A 13,115-nucleotide genomic window follows, 5' to 3' on the forward strand; every position below is an offset into this window, starting at 1 on the left:
TACATGTAGCCAGTATATGCTAATGTTTTGTTTTCTTTTGACTATAGTAAAACCATGATTTCTTGCAAAATTAATACATGTAGCCAGTGTATGCTACTGTTATGTTTGTTTGTTTAGACTATAGTAAAACCATGATTTCTTGCAAAATTAATACATTTAGCCAGTATATGCTACTGTTGTTTGTTTGTTTGTTTGTTTAGACTATAGTAAAACCATGATTTCTTGCAAAATTAATACGTGTAGCCAGTATATGCTAATGTTGTGTTTGTTTAGACTATAGTAAAACCATGATTTCTTGCAAAATTAATACATGTAGCCAGTATATGCTACTGTCATGTTTGTTTAGACTATAGTAAAACCATGGTTTCTTGCTAAATTAATACATGTAGCCAGTATATGCTAATGTTATGTTCGTTTAGACTATGGTAAAACCATGATTTCTTGCAAAAATAATACACGTAGCCAGTATATGCTACTGTTATGTTTGTTTAGACTATGGTAAAACCATGATTTCTTGCAAAATTAATACATGTAGCCAGTATATGCTACTGTTTTTGTTTAAACTATAGTAAAACCATGGTTTCTTGCAAAATTTATACATGTAGCCAGTATATGCTATGTTATGTTTGTTTAGACTATGGTAAAACCATGATTTCTTGCAAAATCAATACATGTAGCCAGTATATGCTAATGTTATGTTTGTTTAGACTATAGTAAAACCATGATTTCTTACAAAATTAATACGTGTAGCCAGTATATGCTACTGTTATGTTTGTTTAGACTATGGTAAAACCATGATTTCTTGCAAAATTAATACATGTAGCCAGTATATGCTACTGTTTTTGTTTAAACTATAGTAAAACCATGGTTTCTTGCAAAATTTATACATGTAGCCAGTATATGCTAATGTTTTGTTTTCTTTTGACTATAGTAAAACCATGATTTCTTGCAAAATTAATACATGTAGCCAGTATATGCTACTGTTATGTTTGTTTGTTTAGAGTATAGTAAAACCATGATTTCTTGCAAAATTAATACATTTAGCCAGTATATGCTACTGTTGTTTGTTTGTTTAGACTATAGTAAAACCATGATTTCTTGCAAAATTAATACATATAGCCAGTACATGCTACTGTTGTTTCTTTGTTTGTTTAGACTATAGTAAAACCATGATTTCTTGCAAAATAAATACATTTAGCCAGTATATGCTACTGTTGTTTGTTTGTTTAGACTATAGTAAAACCATGATTTCTTGCAAACTTAATACATGTAGCCAGTATATGGTAATGTTATGTTTGTTTGTTTAGACTATAGTAAAACCATGGTTTCTTACAAAATTAATACGTGTAGCCAGTATATGCTAATGTTATGTTTGTTTAGACTATAGTAAACCATGATTTCTTGAAAAATTAATACGTGTAGCCAGTATATGCTACTGTTATTTTTGTTCATTTAGACTATAGTAAAACAATGATTTCTTGCAAAATTAATATGTGTAGCCAGTATATGCTACTGTTATGTTTGTTTGTTTAGACTATAGTAAAACCATGATTTCTTGCAAAATTAATACATGTAGCCAGTATATGCTACTGTTATGTTTGTTTGTTTAGACTATAGTAAAACCATGGTTTCCTTTCTAAATTAATACATGTAGCCTGTATATGCTACTGTTGTTTGTTTGTTTAGACTATAGTAAAACCATGATTTCTTGCTAAATTAATACATGTAGCCAGTATATGCTACTGTTGTTTGTTTGTTTAGACTATAGTAAAACCATGGTTTCTCTCTAAATCAATACATGTAGCTAGTATATGCTAATGTTTTGTTTGTTTAGACTATAGTAAAACCATGATCTCTTGCAAAATTAATACATGTAGCCAGTATATGCTACTGTTATGTTTGTTTGTTTAGAGTATAGTAAAACCATGATTTCTTGCAAAATTAATACATTTAGCCAGTATATGCTACTGTTGTTTGTTTGTTTGTTTAGACTATAGTAAAACCATGATTTCTTGCAAAATTAATACGTGTAGCCAGTATAGGCTAATGTTTTGTTTGTTTAGACTATAGTAAAACCATGATTTCTTGCAAAATTAATACATGTAGCCAGTATATGCTACTGTTGTTTGTTTGTTTGTTTAGACTATAGTAAAACCATGATTTCTTGCAAAATTAATACGTGTAGCCAGTATAGGCTAATGTTTTGTTTGTTTAGACTATAGTAAAACCATGATTTCTTGCAAAATTAATACATTTAGCCAGTATATGCTACTGTTGTTTGTTTGTTTAGACTATAGTAAAACCATGATTTCTTGCTAAATTAATACATGTAGCCAGTATATGCTACTGTATTTGTTTAAACTATAGTAAAACCATGGTTTCTTGCAAAATTTATACATGTAGCCAGTATATGCTAATGTTATGTTTGTTTAAACTATGGTAAAACCATGATTTCTTGCAAAATTAATACATGTAGTCATTATATGCTAATGTTGTTTGTTTAGACTATAGCAAAACCATGGTTTCTTACAAAATTAATACGTGTAGCCAGTATATGCTAATGTTATGTTTGTTTAGACTATGGTAAAACCATGATTTCTTGCAAAATTAATACATGTAGCCAGTATATGCTACTGTTGTTTGTTTGTTTAGACTATAGTAAAACCATGGTTTCTCTCTAAATTAATACATGTAGCCAGTATATGCTAATGTTTTGTTTTCTTTTGACTATAGTAAAACCATGATTTCTTGCAAAATTAATACATGTAGCCAGTGTATGCTACTGTTATGTTTGTTTGTTTAGACTATAGTAAAACCATGATTTCTTGCAAAATTAATACATTTAGCCAGTATATGCTACTGTTGTTTGTTTGTTTGTTTGTTTAGACTATAGTAAAACCATGATTTCTTGCAAAATTAATACGTGTAGCCAGTATATGCTAATGTTGTGTTTGTTTAGACTATAGTAAAACCATGATTTCTTGCAAAATTAATACATGTAGCCAGTATATGCTACTGTTATGTTTGTTTGGACTATAGTAAAACCATGGTTTCTTGCAAAATTAATACATGTAGCCAGTATATGCTACTGTTATGTTTGTTTGTTTAGACTATAGTAAAACCATGATTTCCTTTCTAAATTAATACATGTAGCCTGTATATGCTACTGTTGTTTGTTTGTTTAGACTATAGTAAAACCATGATTTCTTGCTAAATTAATACATGTAGCCAGTATATGCTACTGTTTTTGTTTAAACTATAGTAAAACCATGGTTTCTTGCAAAATTTATACATGTAGCCAGTATATGCTAATGTTATGTTTGTTTAGACTATAGTAAAACCATGATTTCTTACAAAATTAATACATGTAGCCAGTATATGCTACTGTTATGTTTGTTTAGACTATGGTAAAACCATGATTTCTTGCAAACTTAATACATGTAGCCAGTATGTGCTACTGTTGTTTGTTTGTTTAGACTATAGTAAAACCATGGTTTCTCTCTAAATTAATACATGTAGCCAGTATATGCTAATGTTTTGTTTTCTTTTGACTATAGTAAAACCATGATTTCTTGCAAAATTAATACATGTAGCCAGTATATGCTACTGTTATGTTTGTTTGTTTAGAGTATAGTAAAACCATGATTTCTTGCAAAATTAATACATATAGCCAGTATATGCTACTGTTGTTTGTTTGTTTGTTTAGACTATAGTAAAACCATGATTTCTTGCAAAATAAATACATTTAGCCAGTATATGCTACTGTTGTTTGTTTGTTTAGACTATAGTAAAACCATGATCTCTTGCAAAATTAATACATGTAGCCAGTATATGCTAATGTTGTGTTTGTTTAGACTATAGTAAAACCATGATTTCTTGCAAAATTAATACATGTAGCCAGTACATGCTACTGTTATGTTTGTTTAGACTATAGTAAAACCATGGTTTCTTGCTAAATTAATACATGTAGCCAGTATATGCTAATGTTATGTTCGTTTAGACTATGGTAAAACCATGATTTCTTGCAAAAATAATACACGTAGCCAGTATATGCTACTGTTATGTTTGTTTAGACTATGGTAAAACCATGATTTCTTGCAAAATTAATACATGTAGCCAGTATATGCTAATGTTGTGTTTGTTTAGACTATAGTAAAACCATGATTTCTTGCAAAATTAATACATGTAGCCAGTTCATGCTACTGTTATGTTTGTTTAGACTATAGTAAAACCATGGTTTCTTGCTAAATTAATACATGTAGCCAGTATATGCTAATGTTATGTTTGTTTAGACTATGGTAAAACCATGATTTCTTGCAAAATTAATACATGTAGCCAGTATATGCTAATGTTATGTTTGTTTAGACTATGTTAAAACCATGATTTCTTGCAAAATTAATACATGTAGCCAGTATATACTAATGTTATGTTTGTTTAGACTATGGTAAAAACATTGGTTTCTTGCAAAATTAATACATGTAGCCAGTATATGCTACTGTTATGTTTGTTTAGACTATGGTAAAACCATGATTTCTTGCAAAATTAATACATGTAGTCATTATATGCTAATGTTGTTTGTTTAGACTATAGTAAAACCATGGTTTCTTACAAAATTAATACGTGTAGCCAGTATACGCTAATGTTATGTTTGTTTAGACTATGGTAAAACCATGATTTCTTGCAAAATTAATACATGTAGCCAGTATATGCTACTGTTGTTTGTTTGTTTAGACTATAGTAAAACCATGGTTTCTCTCTAAATTAATACATGTAGCCAGTATATGCTAATGTTTTGTTTTCTTTTGACTATAGTAAAACCATGATTTCTTGCAAAATTAATACATGTAGCCAGTGTATGCTACTGTTATGTTTGTTTGTTTAGACTATAGTAAAACCATGATTTCTTGCAAAATTAATACATTTAGCCAGTATATGCTACTGTTGTTTGTTTGTTTGTTTGTTTAGACTATAGTAAAACCATGATTTCTTGCAAAATTAATACGTGTAGCCAGTATATGCTAATGTTGTGTTTGTTTAGACTATAGTAAAACCATGATTTCTTGCAAAATTAATACATGTAGCCAGTATATGCTACTGTCATGTTTGTTTAGACTATAGTAAAACCATGGTTTCTTGCTAAATTAATACATGTAGCCAGTATATGCTAATGTTATGTTCGTTTAGACTATGGTAAAACCATGATTTCTTGCAAAAATAATACACGTAGCCAGTATATGCTACTGTTATGTTTGTTTAGACTATGGTAAAACCATGATTTCTTGCAAAATTAATACATGTAGCCAGTATATGCTACTGTTTTTGTTTAAACTATAGTAAAACCATGGTTTCTTGCAAAATTTATACATGTAGCCAGTATATGCTATGTTATGTTTGTTTAGACTATGGTAAAACCATGATTTCTTGCAAAATCAATACATGTAGCCAGTATATGCTAATGTTATGTTTGTTTAGACTATAGTAAAACCATGATTTCTTACAAAATTAATACGTGTAGCCAGTATATGCTACTGTTATGTTTGTTTAGACTATGGTAAAACCATGATTTCTTGCAAAATTAATACATGTAGCCAGTATATGCTACTGTTTTTGTTTAAACTATAGTAAAACCATGGTTTCTTGCAAAATTTATACATGTAGCCAGTATATGCTAATGTTTTGTTTTCTTTTGACTATAGTAAAACCATGATTTCTTGCAAAATTAATACATGTAGCCAGTATATGCTACTGTTATGTTTGTTTGTTTAGAGTATAGTAAAACCATGATTTCTTGCAAAATTAATACATTTAGCCAGTATATGCTACTGTTGTTTGTTTGTTTAGACTATAGTAAAACCATGATTTCTTGCAAAATTAATACATATAGCCAGTACATGCTACTGTTGTTTCTTTGTTTGTTTAGACTATAGTAAAACCATGATTTCTTGCAAAATAAATACATTTAGCCAGTATATGCTACTGTTGTTTGTTTGTTTAGACTATAGTAAAACCATGATTTCTTGCAAACTTAATACATGTAGCCAGTATATGGTAATGTTATGTTTGTTTGTTTAGACTATAGTAAAACCATGGTTTCTTACAAAATTAATACGTGTAGCCAGTATATGCTAATGTTATGTTTGTTTAGACTATAGTAAACCATGATTTCTTGAAAAATTAATACGTGTAGCCAGTATATGCTACTGTTATTTTTGTTCATTTAGACTATAGTAAAACAATGATTTCTTGCAAAATTAATATGTGTAGCCAGTATATGCTACTGTTATGTTTGTTTGTTTAGACTATAGTAAAACCATGATTTCTTGCAAAATTAATACATGTAGCCAGTATATGCTACTGTTATGTTTGTTTGTTTAGACTATAGTAAAACCATGGTTTCCTTTCTAAATTAATACATGTAGCCTGTATATGCTACTGTTGTTTGTTTGTTTAGACTATAGTAAAACCATGATTTCTTGCTAAATTAATACATGTAGCCAGTATATGCTACTGTTGTTTGTTTGTTTAGACTATAGTAAAACCATGGTTTCTCTCTAAATCAATACATGTAGCTAGTATATGCTAATGTTTTGTTTGTTTAGACTATAGTAAAACCATGATCTCTTGCAAAATTAATACATGTAGCCAGTATATGCTACTGTTATGTTTGTTTGTTTAGAGTATAGTAAAACCATGATTTCTTGCAAAATTAATACATTTAGCCAGTATATGCTACTGTTGTTTGTTTGTTTGTTTAGACTATAGTAAAACCATGATTTCTTGCAAAATTAATACGTGTAGCCAGTATAGGCTAATGTTTTGTTTGTTTAGACTATAGTAAAACCATGATTTCTTGCAAAATTAATACATGTAGCCAGTATATGCTACTGTTGTTTGTTTGTTTGTTTAGACTATAGTAAAACCATGATTTCTTGCAAAATTAATACGTGTAGCCAGTATAGGCTAATGTTTTGTTTGTTTAGACTATAGTAAAACCATGATTTCTTGCAAAATTAATACATTTAGCCAGTATATGCTACTGTTGTTTGTTTGTTTAGACTATAGTAAACAATGATTTCTTGCTAAATTAATACATGTAGCCAGTATATGCTACTGTATTTGTTTAAACTATAGTAAAACCATGGTTTCTTGCAAAATTTATACATGTAGCCAGTATATGCTAATGTTATGTTTGTTTAAACTATGGTAAAACCATGATTTCTTGCAAAATTAATACATGTAGTCATTATATGCTAATGTTGTTTGTTTAGACTATAGCAAAACCATGGTTTCTTACAAAATTAATACGTGTAGCCAGTATATGCTAATGTTATGTTTGTTTAGACTATGGTAAAACCATGATTTCTTGCAAAATTAATACATGTAGCCAGTATATGCTACTGTTGTTTGTTTGTTTAGACTATAGTAAAACCATGGTTTCTCTCTAAATTAATACATGTAGCCAGTATATGCTAATGTTTTGTTTTCTTTTGACTATAGTAAAACCATGATTTCTTGCAAAATTAATACATGTAGCCAGTGTATGCTACTGTTATGTTTGTTTGTTTAGACTATAGTAAAACCATGATTTCTTGCAAAATTAATACATTTAGCCAGTATATGCTACTGTTGTTTGTTTGTTTGTTTGTTTAGACTATAGTAAAACCATGATTTCTTGCAAAATTAATACGTGTAGCCAGTATATGCTAATGTTGTGTTTGTTTAGACTATAGTAAAACCATGATTTCTTGCAAAATTAATACATGTAGCCAGTATATGCTACTGTTATGTTTGTTTGGACTATAGTAAAACCATGGTTTCTTGCAAAATTAATACATGTAGCCAGTATATGCTACTGTTATGTTTGTTTGTTTAGACTATAGTAAAACCATGATTTCCTTTCTAAATTAATACATGTAGCCTGTATATGCTACTGTTGTTTGTTTGTTTAGACTATAGTAAAACCATGATTTCTTGCTAAATTAATACATGTAGCCAGTATATGCTACTGTTTTTGTTTAAACTATAGTAAAACCATGGTTTCTTGCAAAATTTATACATGTAGCCAGTATATGCTAATGTTATGTTTGTTTAGACTATAGTAAAACCATGATTTCTTACAAAATTAATACATGTAGCCAGTATATGCTACTGTTATGTTTGTTTAGACTATGGTAAAACCATGATTTCTTGCAAACTTAATACATGTAGCCAGTATGTGCTACTGTTGTTTGTTTGTTTAGACTATAGTAAAACCATGGTTTCTCTCTAAATTAATACATGTAGCCAGTATATGCTAATGTTTTGTTTTCTTTTGACTATAGTAAAACCATGATTTCTTGCAAAATTAATACATGTAGCCAGTATATGCTACTGTTATGTTTGTTTGTTTAGAGTATAGTAAAACCATGATTTCTTGCAAAATTAATACATATAGCCAGTATATGCTACTGTTGTTTGTTTGTTTGTTTAGACTATAGTAAAACCATGATTTCTTGCAAAATAAATACATTTAGCCAGTATATGCTACTGTTGTTTGTTTGTTTAGACTATAGTAAAACCATGATCTCTTGCAAAATTAATACATGTAGCCAGTATATGCTAATGTTGTGTTTGTTTAGACTATAGTAAAACCATGATTTCTTGCAAAATTAATACATGTAGCCAGTACATGCTACTGTTATGTTTGTTTAGACTATAGTAAAACCATGGTTTCTTGCTAAATTAATACATGTAGCCAGTATATGCTAATGTTATGTTCGTTTAGACTATGGTAAAACCATGATTTCTTGCAAAAATAATACACGTAGCCAGTATATGCTACTGTTATGTTTGTTTAGACTATGGTAAAACCATGATTTCTTGCAAAATTAATACATGTAGCCAGTATATGCTAATGTTGTGTTTGTTTAGACTATAGTAAAACCATGATTTCTTGCAAAATTAATACATGTAGCCAGTTCATGCTACTGTTATGTTTGTTTAGACTATAGTAAAACCATGGTTTCTTGCTAAATTAATACATGTAGCCAGTATATGCTAATGTTATGTTTGTTTAGACTATGGTAAAACCATGATTTCTTGCAAAATTAATACATGTAGCCAGTATATGCTAATGTTATGTTTGTTTAGACTATGTTAAAACCATGATTTCTTGCAAAATTAATACATGTAGCCAGTATATACTAATGTTATGTTTGTTTAGACTATGGTAAAAACATTGGTTTCTTGCAAAATTAATACATGTAGCCAGTATATGCTACTGTTATGTTTGTTTAGACTATGGTAAAAACATTGGTTTCTTGCAAAATTAATACATGTAGCCAGTATATGCTAATGTTATGTTTGTTTAGACTATGGTAAAACCATGGTTTCTTGCAAAATTCATACATCTAGCCAGCATATGCTACTGTTGTTTGTTTGTTTAGACTATAGTAAAACCATGGTTTCTCTCTAAATTAATACATGTAGCCAGTATATGCTAATGTTTTGTTTGTTTAGACTATAGTAAAACCATGATTTCTTGCAAAATTAATACATTTAGCCAGTATATGCTACTGTTATGTTTGTTTGTTTAGACTATAGTAAAACCATGATTTCTTGCAAAATTAATACGTGTAGCCAGTATATGCTACTGTTATTTTTGTTCATTTAGACTATAGTAAAACAATGATTTCTTGCAAAATTAATATGTGTAGCCAGTATATGCTACTGTTATGTTTGTTTGTTTAGACTATAGTAAAACCATGATTTCTTGCAAAATTAATACATGTAGCCAGTATATGCTACTGTTATGTTTGTTTGTTTAGACTATAGTAAAACCATGGTTTCCTTTCTAAATTAATACATGTAGCCTGTATATGCTACTGTTGTTTGTTTGTTTAGACTATAGTAAAACCATGATTTCTTGCTAAATTAATACATGTAGCCAGTATATGCTACTGTTGTTTGTTTGTTTAGACTATAGTAAAACCATGGTTTCTCTCTAAATCAATACATGTAGCTAGTATATGCTAATGTTTTGTTTGTTTAGACTATAGTAAAACCATGATCTCTTGCAAAATTAATACATGTAGCCAGTATATGCTACTGTTATGTTTGTTTGTTTAGACTATAGTAAAACCATGATTTCTTGCAAAATTAATACATTTAGCCAGTATATGCTACTGTTGTTTGTTTGTTTGTTTAGACTATAGTAAAACCATGATTTCTTGCAAAATTAATACGTGTAGCCAGTATAGGCTAATGTTTTGTTTGTTTAGACTATAGTAAAACCATGATTTCTTGCAAAATTAATACATGTAGCCAGTATATGCTACTGTTGTTTGTTTGTTTGTTTAGACTATAGTAAAACCATGATTTCTTGCAAAATTAATACGTGTAGCCAGTATAGGCTAATGTTTTGTTTGTTTAGACTATAGTAAAACCATGATTTCTTGCAAAATTAATACATGTAGCCAGTATATGCTACTGTTGTTTGTTTGTTTGTTTAGACTATAGTAAAACCATGATTTCTTGCAAAATAAATACATTTAGCCAGTATATGCTACTGTTGTTTGTTTGTTTAGACTATAGTAAAACCATGATTTCTTGCTAAATTAATACATGTAGCCAGTATATGCTACTGTATTTGTTTAAACTATAGTAAAACCATGGTTTCTTGCAAAATTTATACATGTAGCCAGTATATGCTAATGTTATGTTTGTTTAAACTATGGTAAAACCATGATTTCTTGCAAAATTAATACGTGTAGCCAGTATATGCTAATGTTATGTTCATTAGACTATAGTAAACCATGATTTCTTGTAAAATTAATATGTGTAGCCAGTATATGCTACTGTTATTTTTGTTTATTTAGACTATAGTAAAACCATGATTTCTTGCAAAATTAATATGTGTAGCCAGTATATGCTACTGTTATGTTTGTTTGTTTAGGCTATAGTAAAACCATGATTTCTTGCAAAATTAATACATGTAGCCAGTATATGCTACTGTTATGTTTGTTTGTTTAGACTATAGTAAAACCATGATTTCCTTTCTAAATTAATACATGTAGCCTGTATATGCTACTGTTGTTTGTTTGTTTAGACTATAGTAAAACCATGATTTCTTGCTAAATTAATACATGTAGCCAGTATATGCTACTGTTTTTGTTTAAACTATAGTAAAACCATGGTTTCTTGCAAAATTTATACATGTAGCCAGTATATGCTAATGTTATGTTTGTTTAAACTATGGTAAAACCATGATTTCTTGCAAAATTAATACATGTAGTCATTATATGCTAATGTTGTTTGTTTAGACTATAGCAAAACCATGGTTTCTTACAAAATTAATACGTGTAGCCAGTATATGCTAATGTTATGTTTGTTTAGACTATGGTAAAACCATGATTTCTTGCAAAATTAATACATGTAGCCAGTATATGCTACTGTTGTTTGTTTGTTTAGACTATAGTAAAACCATGGTTTCTCTCTAAATTAATACATGTAGCCAGTATATGCTAATGTTTTGTTTTCTTTTGACTATAGTAAAACCATGATTTCTTGCAAAATTAATACATGTAGCCAGTGTATGCTACTGTTATGTTTGTTTGTTTAGACTATAGTAAAACCATGATTTCTTGCAAAATTAATACATTTAGCCAGTATATGCTACTGTTGTTTGTTTGTTTGTTTGTTTAGACTATAGTAAAACCATGATTTCTTGCAAAATTAATACGTGTAGCCAGTATATGCTAATGTTGTGTTTGTTTAGACTATAGTAAAACCATGATTTCTTGCAAAATTAATACATGTAGCCAGTATATGCTACTGTTATGTTTGTTTGGACTATAGTAAAACCATGGTTTCTTGCTAAATTAATACATGTAGCCAGTATATGCTAATGTTATGTTCGTTTAGACTATGGTAAAACCATGATTTCTTGCAAAAATAATACATGTAGCCAGTATATGCTACTGTTTTTGTTTAAACTATAGTAAAACCATGGTTTCTTGCAAAATTTATACATGTAGCCAGTATATGCTATGTTATGTTTGTTTAGACTATGGTAAAACCATGATTTCTTGCAAAACATGTAGCCAGTATATGCTACTGTTGTTTGTTTGTTTAGACTATAGTAAAACCATGGTTTCTCTCTAAATTAATACATGTAGCCAGTATATGCTAATGTTTTGTTTTCTTTTGACTATAGTAAAACCATGATTTCTTGCAAAATTAATACATGTAGCCAGTATATGCTACTGTTATGTTTGTTTGTTTAGAGTATAGTAAAACCATGATTTCTTGCAAAATTAATACATTTAGCCAGTATATGCTACTGTTGTTTGTTTGTTTAGACTATAGTAAAACCATGATTTCTTGCAAAATTAATACGTGTAGCCAGTATATGCTAATGTTGTGTTTGTTTAGACTATAGTAAAACCATGATTTCTTGCAAATTAATACATGTAGCCAGTATATGCTACTGTTGTTTGTTTGTTTAGACTATAGTAAAACCATGATTTCTTGCAAAATTAATACATATAGCCAGTACATGCTACTGTTGTTTCTTTGTTTGTTTAGACTATAGTAAAACCATGATTTCTTGCAAAATAAATACATTTAGCCAGTATATGCTACTGTTGTTTGTTTGTTTAGACTATAGTAAAACCATGATTTCTTGCAAACTTAATACATGTAGCCAGTATATGGTAATGTTATGTTTGTTTGTTTAGACTATAGTAAAACCATGGTTTCTTACAAAATTAATACGTGTAGCCAGTATATGCTAATGTTATGTTTGTTTAGACTATAGTAAACCATGATTTCTTGAAAAATTAATACGTGTAGCCAGTATATGCTAATGTTTTGTTTTCTTTTGACTATAGTAAAACCATGATTTCTTGCAAAATTAATACATGTAGCCAGTATATGCTACTGTTATGTTTGTTTGTTTAGAGTATAGTAAAACCATGATTTCTTGCAAAATTAATACATTTAGCCAGTATATGCTACTGTTGTTTGTTTGTTTAGACTATAGTAAAACCATGATTTCTTGCAAAATTAATACATATAGCCAGTACATGCTACTGTTGTTTCTTTGTTTGTTTAGACTATAGTAAAACCATGATTTC

Source organism: Lampris incognitus, chromosome 2, assembly GCF_029633865.1.
Source record: "Lampris incognitus isolate fLamInc1 chromosome 2, fLamInc1.hap2, whole genome shotgun sequence".
Lineage (NCBI taxonomy): Eukaryota > Metazoa > Chordata > Actinopteri > Lampriformes > Lampridae > Lampris > Lampris incognitus.